This window comes from Natator depressus, chromosome 5, assembly GCF_965152275.1.
Source record: "Natator depressus isolate rNatDep1 chromosome 5, rNatDep2.hap1, whole genome shotgun sequence".
Taxonomy (NCBI): Eukaryota; Metazoa; Chordata; order Testudines; family Cheloniidae; genus Natator; species Natator depressus.
Window position 1 is genome coordinate 29,231,232 of NC_134238.1, and position 17,738 is coordinate 29,248,969.

The 17,738-nt window shown below is 42.1% G+C and overlaps 1 protein-coding gene across 3 annotated transcripts in view; it reads left to right on the top strand.

Moving 5' to 3' along the window:
- The window catches only part of GHR (growth hormone receptor), a 209,417-nt gene that overhangs the window by 16,265 nt on the left and 175,414 nt on the right, over window positions 1-17,738 (top strand). The window contains exon 1 of one of the 3 annotated variants that reach the window (XM_074952512.1): window positions 12,088-12,132. The exons of the other annotated variants lie outside the window; for them this stretch is intronic. The gene's annotated coding sequence lies outside the window, so the exon portion shown is untranslated. Of the gene's footprint in view, window positions 1-12,087; window positions 12,133-17,738 lie in introns of those variants that run through there. 3 annotated transcript variants of the gene reach the window in all.

A 17,738-nucleotide genomic window follows, 5' to 3' on the forward strand; every position in this document is an offset into this window, starting at 1 on the left:
CAAAATATATCGATGAGTAGAGATTGTCCCTAGTAAATGAGAATTAGGTAGGTTGTCCAATTAGAACAGGGGTGGGCAAACTATGGCCCGGGGCCCACATCTGGCCCTTCAGACATTTTAATCCGGCCCTCAAGCTCCCGCCGGAGAGCAGCGTCCGGGGCTGGCCCCACTCCGCATGTGCCTTTGCACCGCATGGCTCCCAGAAGCAGCGTCATGTCCCCCCTCCGTCTCCTATGTGTAGAGGCATAGGAGCCGGAGGCGGATGTGCCGTTGCTTCCAGGAGCTGCTTGAGGTAAGTGCCGCCCGGAGCCTGCACCCCTGACCCCCCTCCTGCCATCTGAGCAGCCCATAGCACCCTCCTTCACCCCCAACCCTTCATCCCCAACCCCACCCCAGAGCTCGCACCCGAACCCCCTGCCCCAGTCTGGAGCCCCCTCCCACACCCTGAACTCCTCATTTCTGGCCACACCCCAGAGCCCTCACCCTTCCCCGCACCCCAACCCCCAATTTCGTGAGCATTCATGGCCCGCCATACAATGTCCATACCCACATGTGGCCCTCGGGCCAAAAAGTTTGCCCACCCCTGATTTATAAAATACTTTCCTCATGGATTGTATCATCCCTCCTGGTACTGCCAATGTCCAGTGATGTGTTCTATGTAGATGTCCCTCAACCACCTGATGGCGTCTGACACCATGAGTTGCCGCATCAGCAGAGCATAGCATTGACAGATTCCGCATTCTCTCAGCACTCTTTCATTACTAGGGTCCCATACACCCAAGGCTCCGATGATCAATGTGTGTCTCTGAACCTGGTAACCCATAGCTCTCAAAGTTTCAGCCAGAGGGGCATATTTCTCTACCTTTTCGAGCTCAGGCATTGTGAAAGACTGAGACCCTGTTCTGGAAGGTCACTGTGACGTCCACCATGATGATCTCCTTCCGATCCTCGTTGGTGATGACGGTATCCGGTCGCAGTTGGCTGTTGGTTCCGGAGATGGCAGCGTTTATGGCAACCTTCCCCCACGGGTGGCAGGATGGCTCTGCCCAGGCAGTCTTGGATGGTGTTGTGTTGCAGCTGCCAAGCTCTCGAATGGGGTTTCCAGCTACACAGGACATGTCCATTTTTGGGGCTGCGCAGAACAGGAATTAAGGTAGAAGGGTATGAGTTTCCCAGATGAGCAACACCGACTTCTTGACATCTCCCACAATGTAAATATTTGCTCACAGACAGGTCTGATTTTTGTGCACTGACCTTTGACTCAGCTCCCTCCCAGTTTTCGCTTTGTGGTAAATTGCATTTTCCTTTCTCCCACCACCTTTAATTTATGGTAGTGTTCTTTAACTGAGGATTACATGGGGCTTACTGCAGAGTCCATCTATGCTGGTCCTGATCAACCAAAAGAGTAGCTAGCTGTACATTCCTTCCTTCCTTCCCAGTAGCCACAGGATAATGCCTTCAGAACCCTCTCAGTCCTTGCTGTCCCTGAGATTGAGAAATTGGCCTTTTGCTTTTTACATGGGCCTGTTCCTATGCTGTTGTGTGCTCACATCAATGTAAAAAAGGATATACTTTCAGTTGGTGGCTTTGGATTTTCTGGCTCTGACCATTATCTGGACAGAGATTTAGGAGACCTGGGTTCCATTCCAAGTTCTGCCGGTGGCCTCCTGGATGACCTTGAGCAAGTCACTTCACCTTCCTGTGCCTCCAATTTCCCCATCTGTAAAACTGGAATAATGATACCCACCTTCTTTGTAAAGCCTTTTGAGATCTACGATGCCAGGGTTAGGCATTTTTATTATTTGCCACAACCTGAATGTTATGTAAAACATTTTTCTTTTTTCTCTCATTATTGGCTGTGCTAGTCTGTAGAAGACAGCCATTTCGTAGTGATGGATTTAACAGTCGGCAAAGAGGAAGGGCAATGGGGATGTGCCATGGGGACTGTTAGAAACAATTATCTGGGAATCGGGAGGCCTTGAACAGTGTTGTTTAGTCTTAGATCATCAATATAGTCAAGCATGTAGAAGCTGGGAAGTAAAGATCCAAGGCTGTCACAAAGCACCTTAAAGGGGTGTGAACCATCTGGAGTTGGTAGAAGGCAGCCAAAAATGGGGAATATAAGAGGACAGCCACCACCTTTGGGGAGTTGAATTTTCTGGGGAGTTTAATTTTCTACAATTGCTCAAAGTTAATTTCAGTGAGACTGCATTATGGCATTATCAAGGCTTTATTGAGTGCACTGTAATGTGTATGAAGAGTTATTAAAGAACAGAGCAGTCTCAGGGCCTCTCAGCATAGTAGCTTCTATATTATAGTACGCTCTTATTTCTCACATTTGGGCTTGACTCTGGTTTTTACAGCCATATTAATGTTATGGGTGGTGAGGAAGGGGAGGGAATGTTGTTTTATTTTTCCTAGGTGGCAATCTCTGGAAGCATTATGCCTGTGGTGGCTAGGAGCTCGATACCTTCTAAGTAGCTGTCACCAGCAGCCTGGCTCTGACTGCAGAATAGGTATAGCATGTGTTTTGCAGTGCAGCTTGTAAGATAGCAACTGTACACTGGGGTGTGGCCCGGCCTCTACCCAGCCATTTATCCTGGGACAGTAAGTGCTGCCTGCTTCTCTAGCATCTCACACCCATTGTGTTCTTAGTGCTGGCTTCCAGATTAGAGCAGAAGGAAAAGTTATGCAGTCCAGGGTCTTCAAATTTATATTTGTCTCACTATAGGGCAAAGCATTATGGGTCAAAAGTCATGTTGATAGATTGACTGCAGAGTTGAGTCTGATGTGCTTTCCCTTTTTGCACACCCTTACGCCTGGTCTATATTACACAGTTAAGTTGACATAAGGCAGCTTACATTGAATAATTACGTCAGTGTACACACTACAGCCTTGCCCTGCCGATGTAAGTGCCCTACTACACCGACCTAATAACTCCACCTCCATGAGAGGCATAGGGCTTTTGTCGGTGTAGTTAGGGTGATGCAACGTCTGTGTAGACATGCATTACTTATGTGGGCTGTTGGCTGTCTTGTCAATTTCAGGGCTCCATGCTGGAGCTGTGAAATTGACAAGAAAGCCATGCCTCTAGAGCAGGGGTAGGCAACCTATGGCACAGGTGCCAAAGGCAGCACATGAGCTGATTTTCAGTGGCACTCACACTGCCAGGGTCCTGGCCACTGGTCCGGGGGGCTCTGCATTTTAGTTTAATTTTAAGTTAAGCGTCTTAAACATTTTAAAAACCTTATCTACTTTACATACAACAATAGTTTAGTTATATATTATAGACTTATAGAAAGAGACCTAAAAACATTAAAATGTATTACTGGCACGCGAAACCTTAAATTAGAGTGAATAAATGAAGACTCGGCACACCACTTCTGAAAGGTTGCCGACCCCTGAGCTAGAGCCTGGCTGCTCCCCACTCAGGGAGCCAAGAAGCCTGGGAGGGAGCAGGGAGGCAGCTGGGCCCCCAGCACGGTGCTGTGCAGAGCTGAGAACCCGGGTTTTCAGCCTCCCACATTGCCCCTCTTCAGTCAGTGGAAGTGCTTGTGATGAGGACGTGCACCACTGACAGAAGGAAGGTAGTGTGGACATCAGCCACCACAGTAATTACATAGGTTGACTTAAGTCGTGTAGTGTAGACATGCCCTTAGAATAAATACAGTGCCAAATAATAGTTGCAACCGTCAAATTTTGTTTTCATTTTAAAGGTAGCATGTTAAATGTAACAGTTTCCCAATTACATCCGTACAGGGGCTCTTTTCTTTGCTGCTAGTGTGATCTGTTGAAAGTTTCACATGAATTAAAGATCCTTGTGAGCTATGAATAACTACCTAACGAGCCAGACCAGTAAAGTTCCCTTATCACCATTCAGACTGTTACTATGGAGGCAGTGAAAATCTGTAAGGGGAGAAAGCCATTAACTCATATTTAATTGCCTCAGTGACTGATGCTGTTAGGGGGTATGAAAAAGTCAACAATGCAGAAACAGTGCATCATTGTTACTAGAGTCCAATTTGCCTGTTAGTGTAAGACCCAGTTGGCAGCAGGTCTGGCTTGTACGCGGAGAAGTTATATCAGGTTCTTCACAGCTTTGTTAAGTAATACTAAAGTACCTTTGGCAGCATTTAGGACAAACATGTATAGGATATGCACACAACTGACGGTCCGGTGACTGGAAATAGAGATTATTTTATTCTATTATGACTTCCCCATGTTCTTTGTTGGCAAATAGAACCTGAAAAACTCTTATATCTGCAAGATCTGACCGTAAGTGAGTGCTAGTTCAGGAAACAGGAAATTACTCAACACCCAGTGTTGATCATTGGAAGAGTTCATTTAATTTTTCTGAGATCTCTGGCACCTAACCAGAACCCTAGGTATTCCCCCAAAAATCCAAAATTGAAATTGCCTCATTAGAATTACAATTCCAAATCTCCAGTTAATATGTAGAGACACTTGACCCAATCATGTCAGTAGACATCGCCATGTAGCCCACCCTGCCATCTCCACCTCTGAATTTCACTCCCCACCACTGTTCCCTCTAAGCTGTGCGTCTGTGGCGCGCACACAGATCCTGAACCCCGCGCACATGGCGAAACACTGCGTGCACAAAAGTTTGCACAGAAGCACAACAGTTTGCACAGAAGAAATTTTGTGCGCACACAGCCTGTCAAAAACAGGGAACATTGCTCCCCACCCAATCCCATCTCCCAGTGTACCGTCAAGAAAAGATGAGCTCTTCAGTGTGTCCAGAAAACTAACAAGTTGGGGCTCTGACAGATCAAGAAGCAAGAAAATTCCAGAGTCTTGGAGAATATCCTGTTTCAGAGTAGCAGCCGTGTTAGTCTGTATTCGCAAAAAGAAAAGGAGTACTTGTGGCACCTTGGAGACGAACAAATTTATTTGAGTATAAGCTTTCGTGAGCTACAGAATCCGATGAAGTGAGTTGTAGCTCACGAAAGCTTATGCTCAAATAAATTTGTTCATCTCTAAGGTGCCACAAGTACTCCTTTTCTTTTTGGAGACTATCCTGTCAGCCATACATCCCTCCATCTCTGCTTTCATTCAGAGCAGCAGTGGATACAATAAAATAAAGGTAATCAGTGCAGGCAACTTGCATGACTGGAGAGAAACTTTTTCCTTCTCAGTTATCTGAACTCTGCCTCTGTGGTAGGTTGCCATGATTCTCTTCTTTTTGAATTAAAAATTCCAATTGTGCATAAAAGATTTGATGCAAAAAATTCCATATTCGTACATATTAAGCATTAAGGCCTGAGTGCTTTTAGTCTGTATGTCATTTTATGCTTGTTATAGCTAATTACGTTCTGGCACATACTTGGGAGTTCTACAGACTGGAAAATACATTTTGGTGGTTTTTTGTTTTGTTTTGTTACACAGAGCTAAAACTTTCTTTAATTGCAGCTGAAGACCGAATTATTTTGAAGGTCTACAAAGATGGCAAAATACTTGGAGAAATAAATGTGTAAACATAATAGATTTAACTTGCTGTTCTCTGGAAATGTAATAGGCTTAATCGTTATTGTCTGTAATCATTTTGTCTAGATTTTTACGTTTTGTAACTGAAATTTAGTTGCCAAACAGACCAGTTGTTTTCAAAAGACTAGGAAAACAGTATCTATGAATTGCCTTTTATGTATTCTACCCATTTGTATAGACTATTAGTAACAGATGTCTAGAAATGTGGCATTTGCATGCAAAATTTTACACACACAGCCAGATTTACCTGTGATAACCCGACTCCGGACTTCCGCCAGTGTGCAGTTGGAATAACTCCATTGAGGCCAGTGGAGTTAAAGCAGTGTTAAATGCAGAAGGCAAAGGCATACCCAATCCTGTATTGCTGAGTTAGGAGTACCACTTTCATCAGTTTCCAGCATTTTACACCAAGTATCTGTGGAATGCCAAGACCCAGGTGGTTTTGTTTGTTTAGAATGCTACAACACTCTCCCCTCCCATAGATCAGATTTCTCAAGCTAATTTTTCATGCAACCGTAGCTATGATCAGAGTGTGACACAGTGGACAATATTTAAATTCTGTATTTTGATTAGCATATTTTCAAACATAAATACGCTCAAAAGATTGTGACAGACAACAACCAAGGGATTATAATCTCCACCAGTTAGGCACACCAGAGCACAGCTGACTATAATTAGGTGCGAATAGGGATCATGTTGTCTAGTAGAGGCTGGTACTATTCCTATGTGACTATCTGGATTACATCACAAGATTTACTTCCTTTTCATGCTCAGACACGTATACTTAATTTAAAAAGGAAAAATTTGCTCTGTTATGCTAGAAACACTTTATGCTTTTGTAGTATTATTACATTGGGATGGTTGCTGTTACCATGCAATCCATTTGGGGAAAATTAAAAACCTAGGTTAACTCTGCTGGGAACCCTGGTTAATTCCATTGAAATCAGTGAGGTGTATTCTTGTCACAATAATGTTGTTAGGGTGAGATTCCTCTGCCTCCAACTGACAAAACCTGATTGCAGGGGAACAGTTTAGGGGCAGACTCAAAGCTTAGAGTAGCTCTTCTGCGGCTATTACTCCACCTCTGGGTTTGGAATAGGAGCTGTGCTCTGCACTCACACCATATGTGAGATTTTTTAGCCATTGGATCTATGGCAGGGGCACCAGAGCCTTTCCAAAAGTGGGGGGGGGGGTTGGGGGCCCCACCCCTCCTCTCCCCCCAGAAGCCCTGGCCAAGCTGGAAGCCAGAGCAGGGCTGGGGGAAGAAAAAGTAGCCCCCTGCCCATGTCCTCGCCACCCCCGCCCCATCCAGGGCAGGTAAATGGACCCGCTCCTCACAGCTTCCCAGGCAGCTCTCCCCGACCTGGCTCCAGATCGGGGGGGGGGGGGCCTAGGAGCTGCAGCCTGACCATGGTAAGAGTCGCACGGGCATCTGTGAGGAGCTGGGGTGGACCCTCCACCCACCCTGGGCAGGGGGCCGGGATATAGGCTGATGCTGTTCTCAGTGGGGCCCCCGCACTGTGGGCAGGTGGAGGGTCTGCCCCGGCTCCCACAGCTGCCTGTGCAGCTCTTATCATGGTCAGGCTGTGGCTCCGAGGGCCCCTCCAGGAGCCAGAGCTGGGTCGGGGAGAGCCACACAGGCAGCTGTGGGGAGTCGGCATGGAGTCACGGACCCTTTACCTCCACCTGCCCTGGGCCAGGCGGGGAGGCCAGGGGGCGGGGACATGGGCCAGGGGCTATTCTAAGCCTCCCCACGTTACGGGCAGGTGGAGGGTCCGCATGGCTCCCACAACTGCCTGGGCTCCATGTTGGCCTTGCCAGGGGGTGGGGCCTCAGGGGAAAGAGGCAGGGTCCACCCCAGTGAAAAATGGATGGGTTATGGCATCACTGACCTATGACAATCCATAGCAACATGCCACACTCCTCTGCCTGCCTGCCTGTGATGAACCAGCATGAAGCCTGTTTCCACCAAATACTCCTTCATATTCAGCCACTTTGCACAATGGAATCATGGTGGCTACAATATCTGTCTTCATTATTTTAGGTACTTATATGGCCCTCATTACTCTAGTATCTGAGCACCTTAGTAGCTTTAATGTATGTGTCCTTACCTCTCCCCTGTTAGGTAGGGCAGTGGTATAACTGAGACACAGAGATTAAGTGAGTTGCCCAAACTCAGGCAGAAATACTACGCTGAGGGTCTTCTACAGCCCCTGCATTGCTAGGGGAATTTCAGCCTTGAGAGAAATAGTACACACCTGTAGTAGCCAACATTTTGAAACACTGGTTACTTAAAGTTTATGCACCTAAATCCACATATGGATATGTACTTGGTTAAGTGCAAAACTCTCCTGATCTTCACTGCACTAAACAGATGATTAGATTGGTCTGGCAAATGGAAGCAGAAAATCTGGCCCCAGGTTCCATATTACTTATGGCTCATATAGTGCCATAAGTATAACTTATAATTGGTAAACTGTGCCAAACAAATAAGGAGATCTCTGCCCTGGAGAACTGGCAGTCTATAGACATGTGTTGACACAGTAGGATAGATTACAATAGACAGTAGAACCTCAGTTACAAACACCTCGAGAGTGGAGGTTTTTCGTAACTCTGAACAAAATGTTATGGTGGTTCTTTCAAAAGTTTACAACTAATCATTGACTTAATACAGCTTTGAAATTTTACAATGCAGAAGAAAAATGCTGCTTTCAACCATCTTAATTTAAATGAAACAAGGACAGAAACAGTTTCCTTACCCTGTCAAATCTTTTTCTTAAACTTTCCCTTTATTTTTGAATAGTTTACGTTTAACACTGTACTGTATTTGCATAGGTTTTTTTTTTTTTTTTCTTTTTCATCTCTGCTGCTGCCTGATTGTGTACTTCTGGTTCCAAATGAGGTGTGTAGTTGACCAGTCAGTTTGTAACTCTGGTGTTTGTAATTCTGAGGTTCTGCTCTAATACAAAACAAACACAGTTGTGTGTGGCTGTGCTACATGTTTTGTATTTTAAATATTTTATATATTTTTGCTGGAGAGCAAAATGCCTTCTGAAATCAGACTCTCCCCAAAAATCAGCTGTGTTTTTTGTACTTTTCTGAAATGACTGTAGAAAAAAATACTTTGTAAGGGAGACCTCCAGCTTTAGCTACATTGGGCTTTGTCATACTAGGTATGAGTGGCTTTTAATCGTCATCACTGAGTTAAGTGCTTGAAATTAGGGATTTGTAAGGGACCAGTGAATACAACCTGATGTGTAGGGTCGCTAGGATCAAGTAATGCTGGAATAGCTCATTCAAAGTGAGAAAAAGATACACGTGCACAAATGTCTGTGTATATATGTGTTACAGCTTTTCATATAAATTTGATAACTGCTCTAAGTTGTTTTTCATACAATGCCAGTCGTTGTCATGTTGATATGCAGATATCAAGAGGCCACTGAACAGACATAAAATGTAGTCTACCTAAAGTAAAACTGGTCTCTGCTGATGTCCGGTTCTAATGCAGCTATATATCTCTTTTATATCAATTCTGTTCCTATTGATTTCAGTGGAAGCTGCTTTAGAGAGCAGAATTTGTCCTGTTAATGAAATAGTGGGTCCCCATACTTGGTGATTTCTCACTGAGCTATTGTAACAATGTATGTGGTTCAGGTGATGATAAGAAGCCTATTGTGTGTTACAGTTCATGGGGTGTGCATAGCAATAGTTTGTAGGCTGGAAGGTGAATTGCTTTGGAAGGCTCTGCCCCTCACATGTCCTCTCTAGGAGGAAGATGACAATCCTGTGCCCTTGAAACAAGCTGGTCTCCAGAGGTTATGAAAACCATGGACAGGATTCGCTTTTGAGCCATTTTCAGATGATGGGCTGCCTCAGTGCTGCTATTGAATGTCATAGATACGAGACAACAATAGTTTGCTTGCTTATAATGAATACTTCTTTAAAAGCATGTGTTTCCAGGCTCCGGGGAGGAGGAGGGGTTACACCAGGGTGATAAGAATTAGGGGAAAAAACAACAGTAAGGATAAATGGACTAGTGCACCCAGGTTGTGTGTGAACAGGCCGATGCAGTTGTTGCCACATTTATCTACTTATGGTATTTCTGTAGTGCTCACTGCTGTAGTATTGGAGCACTAAATACAGTAATTTGATCAATCCCCTCCCCAGCAGACTTATTTCAAGTGCCCCAACACATTTTAAATTAATTTTTAAAGACTTTTCATCACAAAGCGTCTGGGTCCATCTTTGGACATAGGCTTCTGAGGATTATCTTCATCTGCTCCTTCCCTTTTCCCCACCTCTCTCCTTTTAGTTCTGTGTGTAAGTTATTAAAATGCATTGTATTTATAATACGGTAGCCTGAAGAGGGCCCCATCTGAGATCAGAGCCCCATTGTGCGAGGCACTGTACAAACACACAGTAAGAGACAATTCTGCCTCTGAAGCGTTCACACTCTAAATGGACCACTTAAAAGAATAAGAGAAAGGAATGATTTTAACCACTTTGTACAGATAGGGAATGGAGGCACAGAGAGTAATTAAACGACTTGTCCAAGGTCACCCAGGAGTCTGTGGCATAGCCGGAATTTGAACCCAGGTCTCCAAAGGCACAATCTGCCTTAACAACAGTATTATACTTCTATAAGTACTTAAGAGCAACTGTCTGGATGTTTTTGGTCTTACGAGTATTTATTATTCTACTCTTTTCTAAAGCCCCCATTACTATAGTTTCTAAACACTCCTGATACACTGATTAATAGCAGAATGTCCGTCTAAAACATGTAAACGTATCATTAAAAGCAATGAGAAAACTAACTTGAATCATGCAGATTCCCTAAATGTAAACACTCACGCTCCTGCCATTTAAGGACAGATCTTTCTCTTTTCTTTTCTACTTTTATAGTCCCCAAAACAAATATTTGAAAACTGCTTTAGTGAAAGACTGCCTTTATCTCCAGGCTAGGTGGTGAAATACTAAAAAAGCTCTACTTGAGGAATCTAGATCAGTTCCAGCAGTTACATTAGCATGACATTGAAGCGCTGCCCCTGACGCTGTCCTTTCAGATTAAATGTTTAAACGAGGTCCTGCTTATTTTGTAGTTTGTAAAGATCCTGTCAGGATTTTTCTAAGGATTAGGGTGGTACCTGTGGTGTCTGAAGTAAGCAACTCACATATAGTTTCCCTTTTGCTCCTAACTGAAGCTTTTCAGGCTTTGCAAAGACAAATACTAAGCTGGAGGCTGGTTTTTCTGTCTCCGGGCTCTCCAGGGGTAGCAGCTCTTGCTCTTCCTGAGGTCTGTTGCAAAATGAGAATGTTCCCTATGCCTCTGGAACTGAGTCAGACTTGTAAACGTTGTTAACTGAAGCAATACTGAGTTCAGTTTCTAAAATACTTGGAATCTAGTTGTTGACTTTTGGGTACATAGGGTCGTTGCTCTTGCATAGCACAGTCTTGCGTTAAACTTCCAGATGATCCCTGTACATGCTTTCTCTGTTTATTCCCCTTCCAGAGAAGGGTTTTTCTTGGAAATCCAATGTTAGCGTGTCTTCCAGTTTGTGCCTAGGGTGATCAGAAAGGGCTATAAAAGTGCTAAGTGCCGTTGATTTTGCCACTGTGGAGGGATTGGAAGGTTTGGAGTCATGGGGAGAGTGTGTGAAGGGGGCTTGTCCCTGGGTGATGAGGCAAAGTTGGCAGCTGAGAGATGTGAGTGGAACTGAGGTCAGGGATGTTTGCCAATGTGGCACATGGGAAGGCTTGGCAGCTGGGGGAGGGGCTAAGATTACCGACCAGTGCTCTCAAAGGATGGATGACCTTGTGACTATCACCTGCTGTACTTATAGCTGCCCACACACATTATCTTTCCAGCTTGTCTCATTACCCTGCATGTCTCACCCTCTATCTCCCTTTAAAGTTGACCTTGGAGCTCAACTGCACGTGTGCTGAGCATTGGAGCCGGAATAGTCCAGTGCTTTGAATTGTGGCAGTGTGGGCTTCCCAATTTTAATTATAATTTTTTTCCAATTGTCCTTTCGGTATGGCATGCCAAATTACAAAGGTTTGCAGAGCGCTGTGAAGATGTGAATGGCTGTGTACTGGAAGTGCTGTTATTTACAAAACAATCACTGTTAACTTAAATTCCTTTCCTCTGCAGCAGGACTGCTGTACTCACTTTGCACTGCAGGCTACCTATACAAGTAATATATATGAAAGACCCTTTTTGCCTGCTAAATGAATTCTATGGTGAAAACTATATTTATATGTATTTGTATTTATATTTAATTAAATATTCCTGAAGCAGGCAGTGGAGAGATGTTTATAACAGCTAGGCTACTACTCTGCATTCTAACTGATCAAGGGAAGCTGGGAACCTACTTGAGAAATGGTGTCAGCTGTATGAGTTTCTGCTACATTACTGGTCAGTTCAACTGGCTGAAAAAAGGGGTTGGCATTTAGAAAGGACACAATCAACTTGAAATTTTGCAAATAAAATGTTTTTTTTTAAAAAAAATAAGCTTGTTGGTTATAACCCACCATAAATAAACTGTCCCAATTTTTTTTATTTATTATAAGCTGCGGAATGGAAAAGCTCTTGTGTTCAGAAAGGTCTTTTGCGTGAACCTGTAAGAGGTGAGCAAGCATGCTGGGGTCAGTTCCTCATCCACATTTCTCCCAGGCCTGGCTCATGATTTGTGAATGCTTGGAGTTGACAATACATTTATCTATAAATATGGCCCCCATCACCATAGCATTTGAATACCTCTCAACTATTTAAATAGAGAGAACAGTAACTTTTCTGTGTGTCTTTGTCTGTCATCTTAGTCAAGCTATTCATAGCTGAGAATTTGACAGGGCTTTTGTTTGCTGGGTGTACATAAGTGGGTGTTCTGTGTGTTGTGTGTGTGCAGAATTTAGACCTCCAACCCTCTATAGTGAGCTTCTTGCAGGTAGACCCGGGCCACTGATGTCACTTAGGCTGATGTGCATGAGTCTGCCTGACCAGCACTCATTGCAGGACTGGGCAACAATGGGGGAAGGCTGTGAGGCACACTTTGAACTGGAAATGCTAATGGGAAGAATTCTGTCATTGCAAGGTGGAGAAGAGGGCAGCAAATTATCAGTTGTGAAAACACCATTGTTTATGTTTTGAGTTGTAGTAGCTATTTCATTATATCAGAAACTGGGCTTTATTGTAAATACAAATATTAATTGTATTTGCTTTCTTGAATTTTTTAAATAAGTGTTTTGCTAATGGGCCATTATCTGAACCTTGCACTGTTATTAAAAAACAAACTGCATTCCAGAGTTAAGCAGCTTTTGAAAACAAAGAAATCATCATCTCCTCAGTTCTTTCCACTGTTTCTTTAAACAGCAGTAAAATCAGCTAGCTCTGGCATCCAATTATCTTTGAGAAAGATATGAATGTTAAGCTGACAGCAAGAGTGTTTCCTTTGCAATTTACAGGTACCTTGAGGGTGCTAATAAAGGGCTTGTATTAAATGGAAAACTACTAATAGATGGCAATGTCACTTTTTGCCTAGTTCTAATTATATTTCCCGAACTTTCTTCCTTCTTAGATCAATTGATACTTTCAGGTTTTTTTTTATCTCTTTCACTACAGTCTAAAACCAACCAACGTTAACACTGCAACATTCTAGGGCCTGCTCATCTTGCCCCCAAGAAAAGCAAGCAGTGCAGTTTATCTACTGGTCCTATCCAGTGTCATTGCTGAAATGTACATTGTGGGTGCATGCTCACTTAACCAAAACACAGGATCGGCTTCTCAGTGTTCATGTCTGCAAAGGCACCTAAAGCAGTCTGTGTCTGACATGTAGACAAACTGAATTACAGTATTTGCCTTCCGTGTTGTGATATGAATAGGTACTAGACTGTGGGAGTTAAAATTTGCCTTGGTTTGTGACTGGAGGGAAAGAAATGTTACAAAAACATCCTTTTAAAAACATTTGTCTATATCAAAAAGTCCAGTTCATTTAATACATGTAAAAGTTTTATATAGTTAATATCTGTTGGGACAGACTTTGTGGGGAGGAGAATGGAATGTGTTTTGGCACAGGAGAAAAAGGTTTTGTTGGAAATATTTCATCATTTTTTTTTCTCTGATTATTTCCAGCTGAAATTTCAAAATAATCAGGGTCTTTCTGAAAGGGAAGGAGGGCCTGATTACGTTTTTTTGCAGGTTTTTTTTAACCAACTTCCTTTGATAGTATTTTTATTTTAATCTGTAATTTTTTTTAAAGCATTGCTGGATTACCAAGGGTTATGTCTGTCCATGAATGGTGTGTGAGTGGCTCTAAGCCAATGAAATTTTCCATTTCACTTTATCCTGTGACTTCAAGGAAGAAGAAGAGAAGCTGAATGAGCAGGACATTAGAAATGAAAGTTATAGTTAACATTATTTCATAATAGATGATGATGGGCACCCTAGAAGAAATAATGAGTTGTGCTCTGTCTGTTTGGAAACGTTGTAGTATAGTATTTAATTAAGCAGCACTCATTTTCAAGAGCAACCTACCGGAATCATATGCAATTCTTTAAAACACACACAAGTGAATTCCCAGAACCTTCATATTCTGTAAATAAACTCTGTTTCCAGTGAGTTCTAATTGATGATGGCAGTTAATGCAGCACCTGCTGGCTAGTCCTGGCTTTTAATGACAGCTGTTCGAAACTATTCATTGTAACAGCAGGTTGAGTTCAGAAAAAAACATTAAATTGGCCTTAATTTTTAATACTTTATATTTCATTAGAGATTGGAGAGAGTGAGAGTGGAAGCTCTTTGTGACAGAGACCTTGTCTACCTTTTGTGTTTGTAAAACGCACAACAGAATGGGTCTCAATATGATTGGGGCCTCTGGAACTACCATAATATAAATATTAAATAATAATACAGGACCATTCTTCCTTCTATTAATTTTGGTTAGTGGCAGAGTTTCTCAGGCTATTCTAAAATAGGGACATAGGCTTTTCCCTACCCTAGTAGGTCATTGATTCATTAGGGGTTAATTCTTGCTTACCTTACTCATGCAGTTAGTCACAGATTCATAGATTCTAAGGTCAGAAGGCACCACTATGATCATCTAGTCTGAACTCCTGTATAACACAGGCATAGAACTGCCCCAAAACAATTTGTCACTAGAGCATATCTTTTAGAAAAAAAAATCCAATCTTGATTTAAAAATTCCAGTAATGGAGACTCCACCAAGCTCCTTGCTAAGTTGGTCAAATGGTTAATTATGCTCACTGTTAAAAAATGTATTCCTTATTTCCAGCTGAATTTGTGTATCTACTTTTGGGAACTCCAGATCAAAGACCCATGATCTGTCTAAAAGGGTGGAGTAAACTTGTCATGAATGTGCTTGTTGTGAGCTGAAGCTGTGATGAACTGAATGCATCCGATGAAGTGAGCTGTAGCTCACGAAAGCTTATATTCAAATAAATTTGGTAGTCTCTAAGGTGCCACAAGTACTCCTTTTCTTTTTGCGGATACAGTCTAACACGGCTGATACTCTGAAACCTGTGATGAACTGGTAACCATAGGAACTCCCTCGAAGTGGGGATTGAAGGACTACTCTTGTCAGAATCCATGTTAGGGTTGTGGTTAACTCCGTTAAATTTATTAGCTTGCATGTAGGTTCTTTTATTGTTTAAAATATGTTTTTTTCTGTAATGCTTTTTACCTTGAGAATACCTGCATAGAAAGAACTGTGGTGTAACTTTTACCTATAGCCATCACTCTGTTGTCAGTCGCTGAAAAGAAAGCAAGCGGGTCTATTTAGGCAGACTGTCTTTGTTGGGAATAACATAGTGAAGGCAGGGAACTGTTTAGCCTGCACATATCGTGGTCAGAAGAGAGTGAGATGTAGGTCTTCACCCAAGAAAGGCTTCCAGCTTCCCGCCTGTAGCCTGAGATTGGGAGCCCTTACTGAACAAGTGGAGGGAAATACAGGGGCAGTTACTCTGAACTGTGACACTTGGCATTGTACAAATATCAAATAATTAATCCCTAGCCAATAATGGCCTAGTCAGCTCTTCTGTAATGTATGTGGAGGATGAGAATTCAGTCCTCCATCTTGCAGTCAGCATGCACCTAGATGTCAGAGGTTTGATTCAATTACCTCTATCACAAAGTGTGTAATTAGAAACATTGGTCAAAAAGTTATCCAGCTAGGGTATCTCTCATGGTTTTGTGTCCCATTTTTCTCTTATGTCTCAGCTGATAGTTTCTTAATTTTTTTGCATCTGGAATGAGTCACTTACTGCTAGAGAGGCTAAGTTTAAAGGGACATGATCAACTTAAAATCACATCTAAATTCCTTTTTACCTCCTTTGTTTGATTGTTTGTATTACCTTAATGTCTAGGAGCCACAGACCAACATTCCCATTGTGCTAGGCGCTGTACAAATACAGAACAAAAAGACAGTATTTATGCCTTAAAATGATGGTAGCTGAAAGATTAGTGAGAATATTTTCTCTTTTGTTTCCAGTGTATTTACTTTGTACCTATGAGAGCACTTTGTATATAATTGCTTTTACAGTTACCCCTGACTAGTCGGTTTACCTGGCTGCTTACATCAATGGGGGAGTGAAAAACACTTTGAAAAATAGGGAAAACATATTTGTGTAATCACAAAACTTAGCTGGGGTTTTGGGAAACAGGTGTAACCCCTGAAAGAACTTTCACATCAATGTTGTTTTTAATTGACTGGATTTAAAGTTGCATTCCTTTAAAACGCAATAGTATGTGCTTCTCCAGTGGCTAGTGCATGGCCCCTTACCACCTCCCATAGTCTGCTCTTTTGCTCAGGCTTTACTGATTGTGTCATATTTGTTAGCTGATTGGAACTATCTTTTTAATCCTTAGTACAAAAATAAAAATGACCTCATGTGGTGATTATTGTCAGTCCAGTACTCTTCAGAATGTAGTACTCCAGCATGCACTGTGCTATATACCAGTGGTTCTCAAACAGGGGTACGCGTACCTCTGGGGGTACGCAGAGGTCTTCCAGGGGGTACATCAACTCATCTAAATATTTGCCTAGTTTTACAATAGGTTACATAACACTAGCAAAGTCTGTACAAACTAAAATTTCATACAGTGACTTGTTTATACTGCTCTATATCCTATACACTGTAATGGATGTACAATATTTATGTTCCAAGCAATTCATTTTATAATTATATGGTAAAAATTAGAAAGTAAGCAATTTTCCAATAAAAGTATGCTGGGACACTTTTGTATTTTTGTCTGATTTTGTAAGCAAGTAGTTTTTAAGTGAGATGAAACTTGGGGGTGTGCAAGACAAATCAGACTCCTGAAAGAGGTACAGTAATTTGGAAAGATTGAGAGCCACTGCTATACACTAGTCCAGAGAGAGTGGGAAATGATGAAGTTGTATATGAGCCTTGGGGAAAAAAAAGCAATCAAACAATTTACCCTGCAGTGGAGTGAGTGCCATTTAAAAATTGAACATTAGTGCAGTATAGTGTACACCCTGCTCTGGTGTATACAGTCTAAATATAGGCATAATAAATTACACTTGCTATTTAAATTTTAACGGCATCCTCTGTGTCGTTTAAAATAGTAATAGTTTCCAGGGTTTTTGCAACTAGTATTGCAACTAGTCCATAAGCCCCATCTATACTAATAAACTGACCCATTTGGTGAGAACTGTCATGATAAACTTTCTGTAGATCTTTTGAATTACCCTGTAGAATTTAATAGTTATATCCCTGCTCAAGAATTATATGGAATGGTTAAAAAGGTCTGTAGAAAGTATCTTGTTCTTTATTAAATTCTGTAGAGTTTCAGCGTCATTTTTATGCAATTCTATAACATTTCTCAAGAACCCTTTTGATTTCATCCTTATTAAATTCTTTAGGACTTATTTAGAAGTGCTGTAAACAATTCAACTACTCTTGTGAATGGGGCAAAACAATTTCCAGGAACTTGTAGATAGCATGATGATTTTCTCAAGAATGCTTTCTGCAATGGTGCTGACAGTGATTTTGTCCCATCCTGTTAGTCAAACTGTCTTCAGCTCTAATTCAGCAGACCCACTACTGTCAACATGTGTAAACAGGGCCAGACAGTACCAATCGGTTTTGCACTTTCCCGGTATGAATTTGTATCCTGGTTATTCAATTACATTTTCAGCAAGTGGTTTCACTGAACATTAACTCTAATTTCTCGTGTCTTTACTGGTGTCTGTCCATTC